General features: G+C 43.0%; 1 protein-coding gene across 7 annotated transcripts in view; it reads right to left on the reverse strand.

Annotated features, from left to right (window-relative positions):
* GHR (growth hormone receptor) overlaps nucleotides 1-14,013 on the reverse strand; it is a 307,084-nt gene that overhangs the window by 210,769 nt on the left and 82,302 nt on the right. The window contains exon 2 of one of the 7 annotated variants that reach the window (XM_055554862.1): nucleotides 8,294-8,468. The exons of the other annotated variants lie outside the window; for them this stretch is intronic. The gene's annotated coding sequence lies outside the window, so the exon portion shown is untranslated. The remainder of the gene's footprint in view (nucleotides 1-8,293; nucleotides 8,469-14,013) is intronic. 7 annotated transcript variants of the gene reach the window in all.

The raw sequence follows: 14,013 nt of genomic DNA on the forward strand, positions 1-14,013 counted from the left end.
ATTCATATAAAACTATTAATACTATTCATTATTAATATACTGGAATCAAGAGACCAATTTTAGGGAAAGCAGCAGAAGGAAGGGCAGTGCAGGGAAAGGATCACAGTCATTGTTTTTAATGTCTAAACCTCCAGCTGGTGGGTAATCTGAGAAGACCAGAAAAGAACACTGAGCCAGTTCATTGTGTTAATGGACTTGGCATATTCTAAATTGTTCAGAAGAATATCAGGAAAGGAACAAGACTTCATTTGGTCCTTAGACTCTGCAATGGCAAGAGCACAGCATCAAGAGAAATTATGCCAAGTGTTTGGATTACATGATCATGCCCAGAAGACATGCCATTTTAATAACGTAAAACATACATCTACCCAGAATGGCAGTAACCTAACCTTCACTATAAGTTGGAACAAACAAGACACCACTAAGAAACGTCTGACAATCTCAATACAACAGGATTTGGAAAATCAACACAGAACTTACTACAGATGTCAAACACAATAGAAATAAAGAGCACTTCATTTTGTTTCCTTTATATCACATTTTTTTCTTTTAATTGGAACAGACAACATAGGTCCTGACCATAAAGAAGTGATGACATATCCCCCTTTGACTTAATATTACTCCAAGGGACAGTTATGCTAATTTAGATACTGTATTCATTCATTCAGTGTTATTGAGTGCCTCCATGACCTGGGTACTGATACAGGCCCAAAGATGTAGTCATAGAGGACACAGACACATTCCTGATCTCCTGGAAATTCTAATTTGCTAGTTGGGTCTTATTTCAAAGTTCAATTATTGTTTTGATAAATCTCACTTCAAGTTTTAAAAGAAAATCTTCCTCAGAGGAAAATTCTTGTTATTACTGTCTTTTCAAAATTTATTTTCTCAACCCCCATTTAATATCAGTCCGTTGATATTAATCTAACAGTTACTGTCTTCTTAGAGGAAAGAAATGGAACATAATAAAGCACTGTATTTTTGCTTTGAGAAGATAAATTTCTAAATAATAAATGTCTAACGAATTAACCAGTAGGTTTGGTTGCTACAAGCCAAACCAAGGGCTGTCATAACAACCAGGCCAACTGAAGAAGATGCCTCCAAGTATTAAACTTAATCCTGTCTCAGCCATAAGAGCTAAGCTAACATCTTTAGCAAGCACCAGTAAATAATTACACATTTTGGCAAATAAGTTCAAACAATCAGGCTTCAAAGTTTGCCCCAATTACCTGTCCAAAAAATTCTTTGTACCAATAGGGATCAATTAGACCACAGGGGACACCAGGCAACTGGGCAGGACATAAACCACACAGGTCCATACCTCTGGCTCAGTGTAAGCTCCAATCTTTTGCTGATGTACACCAGTTTGTCCAAATCATATGGGCATGCCTGTGTAACTCTTCTCATGAAAAACTAAAAAACAGCCATTTTATATTTGAGATCCTTCCACTGTTTCTCTAACATTCTCTCCCTTCTCCTCTTCCCCACCCCTCACTGTCTTGTCCCCTTTCCTCTCATTGTTTCTCCCCTACTTTCCCTACAGGGTGAGATACTGTTCTAAGCTCTTTGTATATATTATCTAGTTTCACAACCCCGATGAAGAAACTCTGCAATCATCATATGTAGCAGAAGGTTACACAGCTTGGAAGCAGCCAAACCAAGATCAGGTTCCTGAAACCCAAGGTCACATAGCTTAGGAGCAGCCAAACCAAGATCCTAGTTAGCCCTTCTGAGCCAACCACTGTGTCATGCTGCATCCAAGTGATTTTTGGCTTATGTGTTTATGGTAAAGGTGAACCATTTTTAGGCTTTAGGTTGCAGAGTACTAGTGATCCGGTTAACAAACTCTCACTTTAAAGGTGGCAATGAAAGTGGTAATTAGTGGGGCAGTTTATTACATTTTATATGTTGACTGCACCAACTTCAGGTCTTTTGCCTTCCCATATGGGGAACACATTGACAAAAGTCAGAAACAAATACCAGTTAGAGGTTATGATCACTCAAATGAATAATCAAAAAGTAAATAAAAATCTACTCTATAACATTACAGTTTTTCTCTGTATCCACTCCAAAAGTAAGCCAAATAAAGCCTTTGTTTCCAGGAACAATCATTATTGTTATTCATTTCATGGGTCAGGAAGAGCTTTCAATGAGCGTAGCTCTAAGATTTAAACTAAATGACTTGATAGAGAGAAAATGAAAATACAAATTACTACAAGATCAACCTGCCCAATGAACTAATTTCTAGACTGTGATAAAATGGAAGAAATGCAAGTATTGCTACCGCTCTCCTTCAACAACCAGTTTCCAACTCAGCTCTGGTCTTACCAGTGGTGAAGCCTGGACCACCCACTAAATTTTCTACAGCTAAACAAACAGCTACAGTCCAGAGAAACACAAATTTCTTGGCTTACTGTTTTTATATCCACCCAGTGTTAAGTCAAGACTGTGTTCCAGAAGGTCACAGAGTAAATCCAACAACATGCAACGGGGATCTTAATTAAGCCTTACTGCCAAATGAAGGAAATCATTAAGTTAGTCCTCAACCTGTGTCCACCATCTCTCTCTTTTCCTGTGAACAACTAACTCCCGGGTAAACAGAAGCCAAAGCTATGGAGATGACCCAGAGCACAGTAAGATGGATCTCATGGACGAAGAAAAATGCAACAGCTTATAAAGTGGGTTTCATTAGTAAACTGAAAGAATTAACAACAGGAAGAGAGTATACTGGAAGATAAGGAAGGAAAAACATGATAACGACAGTTGCAAACAGTAGCCGTCTGCCATGAACGAGACACTAGCCTAAGCCAAAGTAAACTACGAGGAAAAGAAATCTGTTTTTACCAGTAAGGCAAAACTGCTTTCTGGATTTGCAATCATTTCCCTGTAGAGTCATTCTTTGGTTTTCTGGAAGGGATCAGGTTCAAGGTCTCTATGGAAGTCTAATGAGATCTGGGAAAAAGCAGCAGCTAGTATGTATTTAGCAAACATATTAAGAGCCTACTAATGTGTAAGAGTACACATTAAAAGACGCTTACTCCTTGGAAGTTATGACCAACCTAGATAGCATATTCAAAAGCAGAGACATTACTTTGCCAACAAAGGTCCGTCTAGTCAAGGCTATGGTTTTTCCTCTGGTCATGTATGGATGTGAGAGTTGGACTGTGAAGAAGGCTGAGCGCCAAAGAATTGATGCTTTTGAACTGTGGTGTTGGAGAAGACTCTTGAGAGTCCCTTGGACTGCAAGGACATCCAACCAGTCCATTCTGAAGGAGATCAGCCCTGGGATTTCTTTGGAAGGAATGATGCTAAAGCTGAAACTCCAGTACTTTGGCCACCTCATGTGAAGAGTTGACTCATTGGAAAAGACTCTGATGCTGGGAGGGATTGGGGGCAGGAGGAGAAGGGGACGACAGAGGATGAGATAGCTGGATGGCATCACTGACTCGATGGACGTGAGTCTGAGTGAACTCCGGGAGTTGGTGATGGACAGGGAGGCCTAGCATACTGCGATTCATGGGGTCGCAAAGAGTCAGACACGACTGAGCGACTGATCTGATCTGATCTGAATGTGTAAGATACTGCATCTTGGGTAAACCTGCACCGTGCTTTATGACTCTGTGGCAGAAGTACTCTCTGCAACTTCAGTTGTGCTCTTGATAAAAGGTAACGGCCCTCTTCTGGCCACCTTTAATGAGACAGCTGGCTTTGTGACTTAGCTGGCCCATCACGCCCCCACAACTTTCTCCTCCGAGATGTCACAAATTCCCAGTGAAATGGAGTCTTATTGATCCCTAAAGACCCAGTCTTCTTTTAGATGTTGGAAACATAGGAAAGTTTACAAAGCTCCTTTATCAAATGGAACTGGGATGATACTATTTACGGGGACCGCATGGACCCTCCCACAATCTTTTCCTTCCTTCTTCCCTTCTCTTTCTGTAATAACCATCGATCTTTACCAATGTCCCTGCCATGACAGAGTTCCAGGGGCATGCCTGGGCATTGCCTCACCAGAGGTCCCAGGTTCATCACTGCCCTGTCCTCCATCTTACTGAGGCCATGCCCCAACTTTGACCTCTATTTCTTAAATCCTGAACCTTATTCTATGGCTTCTTCACTAAAGTTGATTTCGGATTATCTTTCTAACTCTGGATTTTTTTTTTCTTGCATCTAGAACCATTTATGTCCACGATCATGAATAGCTGGGAGTTTACATAAACCCAGATAATAATTTTGGGGGATCACAAATTCTAACAGGAGGGAAGAAAGGCCTGGTTATCAGAGAAGCAAGGCTAAAGATTTCTCCAAGAAACATAGCATGAATTTATCTTCTGAGTGTGAAATCTCTGGGTCTGCCTACCCAAAGATGTGACCTTGCTCATGGAAGATTTGCAGAACAAATCTTGTTTGAGGACCTGCACCCAGAGGCCACTTTAAGCAGCCAGATTTCTGCATGTGGAATCCAGAACATAGATATAACATGCATCTTTTGACTTAAGCAATTATTTTACTATATTTAGTCACGGTTCTGGTCAAGAACTTGCCCAAATTTGACTAGGAAAAATAACAAAGTAACAAAGTAACAAAACAAATTAACAAAAAAATAACAAAGTATTTTGATTTTCCTGTAATTAAATATATTTTTTTTCAAGAACCTATAGGATAGTAAAGAACTTTTATATCAACCTCATTCATGTCTACAGCCAACTCATGCTTAATTACTAGAAAAGGGAACAGGAGAAAGGAGGAAGGTAAGACATATAAGCTAAAGTCACAGATAATCCTCAAACCTCTTTAATCAAGTTTTAGCCTCATCCTGCTAAGCCTTTTATCAGAGCTGCTAAGAAAGAACCAATGTGACATACTTAAGCTTTATCTCATCCATTTCCTCTCCCTGGCCTCTAGTTGGGCTGCTAATAAGCTATGAAGTTGCCAAAGATAGCTGGCCTCCACATGGAAGGGAGAGGACTAGAGGCTGAATAATCCACAAAGGCATTTGGAGACTGCACAAATGACTTTTTACTGTGTAGATCTCATCCCAGCCTTGGGATGAGATGATTAAAGAGGCCGAGTAGGGCGTTATCCTCTCATATAACCTATACAGTTGAAATCTCACCAATGAGGTAAGTTTGGGGTGGTGGTGGTGGTGAAAACATTAGGTCTCTAGTAACCATTTGATTATGGAAATTTGGCCACATTAGTCTACTGAGATGCAGAAATGTGGAGGAGCTAATCAGTGATACCCAACCTGTTAGTGGCAGACCAGAAGACCATGCTTACAGAAGGGTACTGCTTTCATCATAAACTTCATGAAGGATCTAATTCAACTTTATTTCCTTGATCATTAAATTTTTTTTTCTCCCAGAGCCATGAGTTCAAGACATCAAAGTAAGAACCTTAAGGTGTTCAAAAATTTTTATTTAGCAGGGGGGCTGGTGTTAAAACACCACAAGTTGAGAAGTAGATCAGAGCTGGTAGAAGGAACCTAAAACAGAATTGAGAAAGAAGATGTGTCACGACTAAAATATCCAAGTCAAAAACTGTTATGGGGTGTCTACTTGCGCCATTACTTTTATTAATTCACAGTCTATAAAGCTAGTTTTCAATGAGCAACCTGCTAGTCAAGTGCAGGACCCTAAAGGAGTTGAATATATAGTTAAGCTTTACTACAGAGAAAATGCAGAAATGAATATTGATAGATCATTCATTCAAATATATATTAATATTCACTGTTGCATTTTCTCTACCTTTTCTGTCTCCTGACACCTTAACTGTCTCCTGAGAAATCTGTATATGGATCAAGAAGTAACAGTTAGAACCAGACATGAAACAAACAATGGACTGGTTTAAAATTGGGAAAGGAGTACATCAAGGCTGTATATTGTCGTCACCTTGCTTATTTAACTTATATGCAGAATACATCATGCAAAATGCCAGGCTGGGTGAATCACAAGAGGAAATCAAGATTGCTGGCAGAAATATCAATAACCTCAGATATGCAGATGATACCAGTCTAATGGCAGAAAGCAAAGAGGAACTAAGGAGCCTCTTGATGAAAGTGAAAGAGGAGAGTGAAAAGGCTGGCTTAAAACTCAACATTCGAAAAATGAAGATCATGGTATCCAGTCCCATCACTTGATAGCAAATAGAGGGGAAAAAGTGGAAACAGTGACAGCCTTTATTTTCTTGGGCTCCAAATCACTGTGGACAGTGACTGCAGCCATGAAATTAAAAGACGCTTGCTCCTTGGAAGAAAAGTTATGACAAACATAGACAGCATATTAAAAAGCAGAGACACTACTTTGCTGACAAAGGTCCATCTAGTCAAAGCTACAGTTTTTCCAGTAGTCATGTATGGATGTGAGCTGCTGCTGCTGCGTTGCTTCAGTCATGTCTGACTCTGTGTGACCCCATAGATGGCAACTCACCAGGCTTCACAGTCCCTGGGATTCTCCAGGCAAGAACACTGGAGTGGGTTGCCATTTCCTTCTCCAATGCATGGAAGTGAAAAGTGAAGTTGCTCAGTTGTGTCTGACTCCTCGTGATCCCATGGACTGCAGCCTACCAGGCCTCCATCCATGGGATTTTCCAGGCAAGAGTGCTGGAGTGGGTTGCCATTGCCTTCTCTGATGGATGTGAGCACTGGATCAATAAAGACAGCTGAGCACTGAAGAATTGTTGCTTTTGAATTGTGGTGCTGGAGAAGACTCTTCAGAGTCCCTTGAACTGCAAGGAGACCAAACCAGTCAATCCTAAGGGAAATCAGTCCTGAGTGTTCATGGGAAGGACTGATGCTGAAGCTCCCAAACTTTGGCTACCTGATGCAAGGAGCTGACTCATTGGAAAAGACCCTGATTCTGGGAAAGATTGAGGGCAGGAGGAGAATGGGGAAACAGAGGATGAGATGGTTGTATGGGATCACTGACTTGATGGACATGAGTTTGAGCAAGCTCTGGGTATTGGTGATTGACAGGGAAGCCTGGCATGCTGCAGTCCACAGTGTGGCAAAGAGTCAGACATGACTTAGCAACTGAACAACAACAAATGTATACAAATCATATATGTGTGTGTACGTCTATATGTGTGTGTGTGTATGTATTATATATTCATGAAACAAATAAGTCCTTCTATTATATGCCAGGCACTCATCTGGGGACAGAGATCTTTTCTCCAAACAAGCTGTCAGTTCCAAGAAGCCAAGTACTGTTTGGGAAAGGTGAGGAATGGGAAGACCAATCCAGTCATATCACCTAAAACTTTGAGAGCTCCCTAGGGGGGTCAAGTTCACAAGGGTCTGCCACTCTCGTGAGGATTTCCTACACTCACCCTCACCTCTACGCCTAATTATTCACCATATATTGATGAATGCACTGGAATCTGTACATTTCTGTGCCTTAAATGGCACCTGCTGACTCCTGGATCCACTGGAATGACTCCGGTCTGCACCCCAACCTTGAGAACCTCTGCACTTATTACCCTCTGCCCTATCAACCTCAACCACCACCACCACCTCTCAACACCACCCTCATGAAACCATGTCCAGCACCAAAAGGAGTTAGTCATCATCTCCCTGCCCCTTCGTTATATTAGCATAAACCAGTGCCATGGCCATCACTGTGGAATATTGGGAGGATCTGTGTTCTCTAACTATACACTAAGACTGGTAGCGGGTATAGAGGTAATACATTTCAAATTTCCATCAAAAATCAATTTTACAGTAACCCATAGCAGTTAGAGCACAGGCTAACATTTGAAAAGCCACAAACCTAATTAACTTAATTTTTAATTGATCTCATAAAAGCTTGGATTTCTAGAGGGGAGCAAACAGTACTTATGTTGGTAGAAGGGTATAAAAAGATACACGCAACCTGGCACCACAATCTTTTCCAGCACACCCTTTATAATAAATGACTAAAATACCAAAGCTTAAAAGGTTAGAACATCCTCGGGGGCACTGTGGTGAGTATGAAACAGCATGCAAGTCTGATGCATACCAAAGAAGACACGAAAACAGGCTTGATAAAATCCACTCTTCCTGTCACATATGCACACAAACATATAAACAACATCAGAAGAAAAATAAAGGCAGACAGACTGTTCTCTAGCCTGGAAGGAAATTCTGATGAATTCTAAAGGAGTTCGAGGTTCATTCATTCAGTCGACATTTTTGAAATAACTCTCTCACATGTGGGCCCAAGTTCCAGGCACTGAAGATCTAGCGGAGAAAAACACAGGAAGCAAATAAAATGAAAAAGTCCACAATCCTTGCCTTCCCAGAAGCTTGTAGACTCACGGATGTGGGTCAGGCAATAAGTGAGTCATATATATCAGATGATAAGCGCCATGGGGAAAAATAAACAACGACGTGCAGGAGAGAGCGTCGGGGTTGGGGGGACAGTGAGGCTGTTGTCCTCTTAAAGGAGCTGTCCAGGGAAGGTGTCATATGCAGGACACATTAGCATAAAGATCTGAAAAAGATGAAGAAATCAGGAGGATTTAGGAGGAAGGTCTCACCAGGTGGTAAGAAGAACAAAGACAGAAGCCTGTCGGTGAGTGCTCTCCTGACACATCGGAGGAGGAGGCAAGACAACTGAGAGTAAGCCAGGACAGGCTGTTCTGTTGCAACGTGTGTTTCTGTAACAGTAATTAGCTCATAAGCTATTGACAGATAGTAGCATAAATGTTGGTATAACATGGAAACATTTGTTTTGTTTTTTCCTTAGGCAAAAGGAGCCAGAATAGAATTCTCATCTTTTAGCAGGAAAGGAGAAAGACCTCAGGTTGGCTGCCGCACAGGCCAGAGGGATTTCACCTCCAACTGAGAGAATGAGCACCTGCCCCTTGCTGTCTCCCCAAAAACGTGCAGCTCTCCCAAGCTCTCTTTGGTGAGTGCTGGGGTTTTAAGTCATAGAAGATTAGGAGAGGCCCGCTCTAATCCTACTTTCCCCCCAAATCCTATTTTTTTGAGTACATTTTTCAGATGTAAGGAAGAACATGGGCTTCCCTGGTGGCTCAGCTGGTAAAGAATCCACCTGCAATGCAGAAGACCTGCGTTCAATCCTTGGTTCAGGAAGATCCCTTGGAGAAGGGAACAGCTACCCACTCCTGTATTCTGGCCTGAAGAATTCCGTGGACTGTAGAGTCCAAAGGGTCACAAAAAGTCGGACAAAACTGAGTGACTTTTTTTTTTTTTTTTTTTTCAGAACACAGAGTTTTACAGGAAGTGTGTACGTGCTAAGTCACGTCCAACTCTTTGCAACCCTATGGACTCTAGCTGGCCAGGCTCCTCTGTCCATGAGATTCTCCAGACAAGAGTACTGGAGTGGGTAGGTATGCCCTTCTCCAGCAGATCTTCCCAACCCAGTGATTGAACTCATGCCTCTGAGGTCTCCTGCATTGGGAAGATGGGTTCTTTACCACTAGTGCCACCTGGGAAGCCCCTGTTTTATAGGACACACATATACTATTATTCCAGAGACATCTGCCGAGTGCAGGGCCTCACAGGACACATGAAATGGGAAGGTACTGGTGGGCTTTGAGAGGAGGCATGAGATGACCTGATGCACTGATAATAAAAGCGGTGGTACAATGGAGGAACAGAGGGTGAGCAAGTGGAAAGCAACAGACCAGTGAGGGGCCTTTGCAACAGTCAGGTGAGAGAGGGCTGGCCCAGGAAGTGAGCAGTGACAATGGAGTAAGACAGGAGCCAAGAGGACTCCAGTGTTTTTCAGCCTAAGCAACTGAAGGATGGAGGGGACACTAGATGACTGAAGGATGATTCAGTTAAGGGTGGTCACTTCAATTTTGGTGAACTCAATTTCGAGTGGCTATAAATCAAGTGGGAATTTCAACTAGGTAGGATGGCAACCCACCCCAGTACTCCTGCCTGGAAAATCCCATGTATGGAGGAGCCTGGTAGGCTGCAGTCCATGGGGTTGCTAAGAGTCAGGCACGACTGAGTGACTTCACTTTCACTTTTCACTTTCATGCATTGGAGAAGGAAATGGCAACCCACTCCAGTGTTCTTCCCTGGAGAATCCCAGGGACAGGGGAGCCTAGTGGGCTGCCATCTATGGGGTCACAGAGTTGGACATGACTGAAGCGACTTAGTGGCAGCAGCAGCAGTCAAAATAGATGTGTCCAAAACTCAGGAGGGAATAGTTTGAAAGTTTTCAGTGTATATTATATTAAACCCTTAGAGTAAATGTATTCAAATTTTCAAAGACTGATTTTTCCAGCAACCTACTAGCAGCTGGAGTAGAAGCCAAAAGCTACAAAACCTGTGGACTTGGGTTTTAATTCTTAGTATGAGAGCCTGGATTCCTGGAATGGGAGTAGGGGAGTGCTTATGGTGGGAGAAGGGTGCCGGAAAAGGTCTGAAGCCAGCTCTGGGTCATTCTAACAGTCAGAGGTGGGGGGAATGAGCAAAAATAGCAAAGAGCTTACAAGGAAGACCTGTGAAGTGTGAGAAAAACTAGAAAAATGTAGCGTCCTGGACATCAAGTAAGAAGTGTGGGTGATCCAAGAGGTGAACCGAGATGAGGACTGAGGATGTGCTACTGAATTTAGCAAGTGGGACAGGGCAGCAGCTGTCCCAGTGGCCAAGCTCAGCTTCCATCTGCTGTCCCACCATAGTCAGTGGGGTACGTTTCAGCCAAACATGGAGTTTTGTTGAAAAGGATAGAAAAATTGGGGGGGGGGGGCGGTGGCGGGGCTAAAAGAAGACATAGGATCTACAATTATATGCTTATCTTTTATAATAATGTTGGGACACTATGGCATGTTTTTATGGTGATGGAATGATCCAGTGGAGAGGAAAAAATAAATCTGAGAGAGAGAGGGAGAGTTGTGGGGGTAATGTCCCTAAGAAGAAGGCAAGAGAGAAAGCAGGTGTCATGTGAAGAGGTTTGCCTACAAAATGCTGTGTTAACAGGAGGAAGGCAGAGCTGATGGGCACTGACTCCAGGAGAGAAGCAGGTGTGGTGGGAGCTTGCAGATTCCCTTCTGTTGTGCGTGGGGTCTGTCTGCAGTGAGAGAGAAAGAAGGCTATCTGCACAGACGTAGGATGCAGGAAGGAAGTGTTAGGGGCTTGAGGAGAGCAGTGAGAAGAGCTGTGAAATAGTTGTCTAGACAAAGTGAATGGATCAGGGAAAACGGCTTTGCCAGTTGTATGAAAAACTTGGGAAGGTTAGTGGCCGTGCATTTAACCAGCAACTGACCATCAGGGTGTGCATTTTCTCCTGTCATATTCAGCTCTCAGGTGCTGGCATGGTGTAGGTAGAGAGCTGGATTTATTCTGGGCTGGAATTTTGCCAAACAAAAGTATGATGAAGCAAAAGAAGTACAAAACATTATAATCAACTGCTGCAGTCTGAAGCCAAATTCATCAGCTGAAATCTTAATACCCAAAGGTGATGGGATTAGTGGTGAGGCCTTTGGGAGGTGATTTGGTCATGAGCCCTTGTAAATGGGATAAGGGATCTTATAGAGACCCCAGAGAGCTCTGTAGACCCTTCCACCATGTGGGCATACAATGAGAAGTTCGAGATCCAGAAGAGGCCCTTCACCCAACCAAGCTGGCACCCTCATCTTAGACTTACACCCTGAGAATTGTGAGCAGTATGTTTCTAGCATTTGTAAGCCACTTAGACTGTGGCATCTTGTTCTAGCAACTCAGAAAGGTCTTAGGTATGAGCCATAGAATAAAGGCATTGGGTAAGGAAGTTTATTTCTTGTCAGCTGCCAATGGAACATTAATCAGTATAGCCTTTAACCAAGTGACATCCCACAACTAAACATCTCATCACATAGTGATACTTCTGTCCCTTTTAAAGACATTATTTTTCCCTTTCCTGCTGGTGAACCAACAGTAACTTCAAATATAGACTCCCTGTTGGCTGATGTGTAAGATGGGCAACACCACTGTTCATACTGAGAGCAGTCATCTCTTGGGACTCACTATTTATAATAAAGAGTCCCCAACCCTGCCCGCAATGAGGACTCTGGAAGATACCAGGGCTGTAAGAGCATAGGGCAGAACACGACCCAAGAGCTGGGAAATCATTCGCAGGGTATTTTTAGGCTTGTGCCTCCTCCAGGCTTTCTTACCACTCCTAGTTTATCCCTAGTTATTATACTTCTTGCAGAAATTCTCAATGACATTCTCACTTTTCTTGTTTTTCCTGTTTGCTATCAGGGAGCTATAGGGCCAGCCCCCTTTGGCCCTACAACCACATTCAATGCTGCGACTGGGACAGACAGACGGAAATGAGCAGCAATTCTATTTGCCATCAGGTGACTCCAAGTGTATTTGAAGGCGATTCAGAAAGGAGATGCTAACCTAAGATTAAATGAGTTCAGGGCTCGGAATTCCTTGAATACACCGTTCCTTTTGAGGGGCAGTTTGTGGGGGCAGCATTTCCCACCTGGGCCAGTTTGTCTCTGATTAACTCTTCTCCCCTAGAGGATCCATTCTGGGTTTCTCTCTTTACTGCACCTCAGGAGGCTGGTCTGCTGGGGGCAGAGTCTGCAGGCTCCCTTCCTGGCTGACTCTCCACTGCGTTTGAACAATATAGACCAGGAGGTTGAGAGAGAGGTCGGGGATGACCTCCCCCCCAATCCCCACGCTCTGTCAGAACCTGTCCCCACCGGACCTTAGCTTCTGTCATACGGTCCCTCCTCCCAGAACAACGGTAACACAATTTCCTTCCACTGCTGCTCCAGGTCTAGGGGTGACAAGAGCCTCCCTGGGGCCGGGGTCTGAGTACCTCAACATGCCTTGTTGGTGACTTTAGCCCCACCCATACTTCCTGCATTTCCCCTTCATTAAAGTCTCAGGAACCTCTCGAGTTAGATTCTGTTTCTTGCTGACTGACACATAAACCATTTTCAAATTCCATTATGTTTAATTTGGGTTCTTCCCAGATAGAGCTGGTGGTAAAGAACCCGCCTGCCAGTGCAGGAGATGCCAGAGATGTGGGTTTGATCTCTGGGTTGGAAAGATCCCCTGGAGGAGGGCATGGCAACTCACTCCAGAAATCTTGCCTGCAGAATCCCACAGACAGAGGAGCCTGGTGGGCTACAGTCCACAGGGTCGCACAGAGTCAGAAATGACTGAAGCGACTTACCACACACACACATAACTTTACAACTACACTTTGGTGCTGAAGCTGCTAGACCAGAGGAAGGAAAAGCAAATTCCAAACAAATAATATATTCATTCATTCAATGTAGGTGAAAATGATAACATCTATGTCTTGTTAAAGGGAGAGACAGAACTCCACTGTAAGAACCTCAGAATAACTTAACAGGGAACCAAGTTTACAAATGGCTTTTTTCAATAGAAGTTTCACTTCTCAAATTGAAGGATACTTACAAAGGCTAGGGATCACTTTTGTTGAAGTCTTTTTCCATTAACTGTGACTGTGATATAATTAGGGCTTCCCTGGTGGTTCTGTGGTAAAGAATTTGCCTGCCAATGCAGGGGACATGTGCAGGAGATGTGGGTTTAATCCCTGGGTTGGGAAGATTGCCTGGAGAAGGACATGGCAACTCACTCCAGTATTCTTGCCTGGGAAATACCATGGACAGAAGAGTCCGGTGGGCTACAGTCCATGGGGCTGCAAAAGAGTTGGACACAACTGAGCAACTAAACAACAACAATCAGCTTAATAAGATTTTGGGGGAGGTTGTCCTGGCATAATAAAAGGCCCTAAGATTGTGTTTCAGAGAATGAAACACAGGAAAGAAGAATTTTAATATACTTCAAAAAAAGTTTAGCAGTAACAACTGGCCCATTCAATAGCTAATTTGTGCTAAGTCAATAGATTAGAAATACAGTCTTATATTTACTGAAGATTAGCAGTCTGGCTATAAAAACTGAGGTCAAAGAATACTGCTGTTAATTTTCAATGAATTCGCTTAATAATCAACTGCTAATGACCATATCCCCATTTCCTCGTAAGGACCCAGAATCCTGAAAGTCTAGGGGAAAATCTGCTGGTATCACCCAGG

This window comes from Bubalus kerabau, chromosome 18, assembly GCF_029407905.1.
Source record: "Bubalus kerabau isolate K-KA32 ecotype Philippines breed swamp buffalo chromosome 18, PCC_UOA_SB_1v2, whole genome shotgun sequence".
Taxonomy (NCBI): domain Eukaryota; kingdom Metazoa; phylum Chordata; class Mammalia; order Artiodactyla; family Bovidae; genus Bubalus; species Bubalus kerabau.